Here is a 628-nt window from a genome sequence, read left to right as displayed (position 1 = left end):
CCCTGTCTCCTTTTTTTTTTTTTTTAATGTCCTTGCAGAGCATCAACAAAAAAATAAATAAAAAAACAAAAAAAAAACAGAAAAAAACAGAAAAAAAACAAAACAAAGCGGAATAAACTAAACCAAACCAAACCAAACCAAAACTAAACAAAACAAAACAAAATAAAATAAAATAAAATAAAATAAAACAAAAATAAATACCTGTCTCCCTGTCCATCGTTTTCTGGGGTCTTTCTCTAGAACTCCTTGCAGAGCATCAACAAATACACAAATATAAACACAAAAAAACAGAAAAAAACAACAAAAAAACGAAACAAAGCGGAATAAACTAAAACAAAACAAACCAAAATAAAATAAAATAAAATAAAATAAATAAAATAAATACCTGTCTCCCTGTCCATCGTTTTCTGGGGTCTTTCTCTAGAACTCCTTGTAAAGCATCAATAAACCCAAGATGTTTAATATGTGTATATAAAGAATTTTCCCAGTTTATTTGTTTATTTACTGCGGCCCACATAACCTGTGTGTCTCCTTTCTCTATAAAAGGAGAACAACCAGTATATATATAATGCATCAATACACCAGCACTCCATATATCACACTTGCTGTTGTAGGCGGAGACAGGAGC

This window comes from Eimeria mitis, genomic scaffold (assembly GCF_000499745.2).
Source record: "Eimeria mitis Houghton genomic scaffold, Emh_scaff1612, whole genome shotgun sequence".
Classification (NCBI taxonomy): domain Eukaryota; phylum Apicomplexa; class Conoidasida; order Eucoccidiorida; family Eimeriidae; genus Eimeria; species Eimeria mitis.
The sequence above is the reverse complement of the archived record's forward strand: the minus strand, read 5'-3'. Positions refer to the sequence as shown.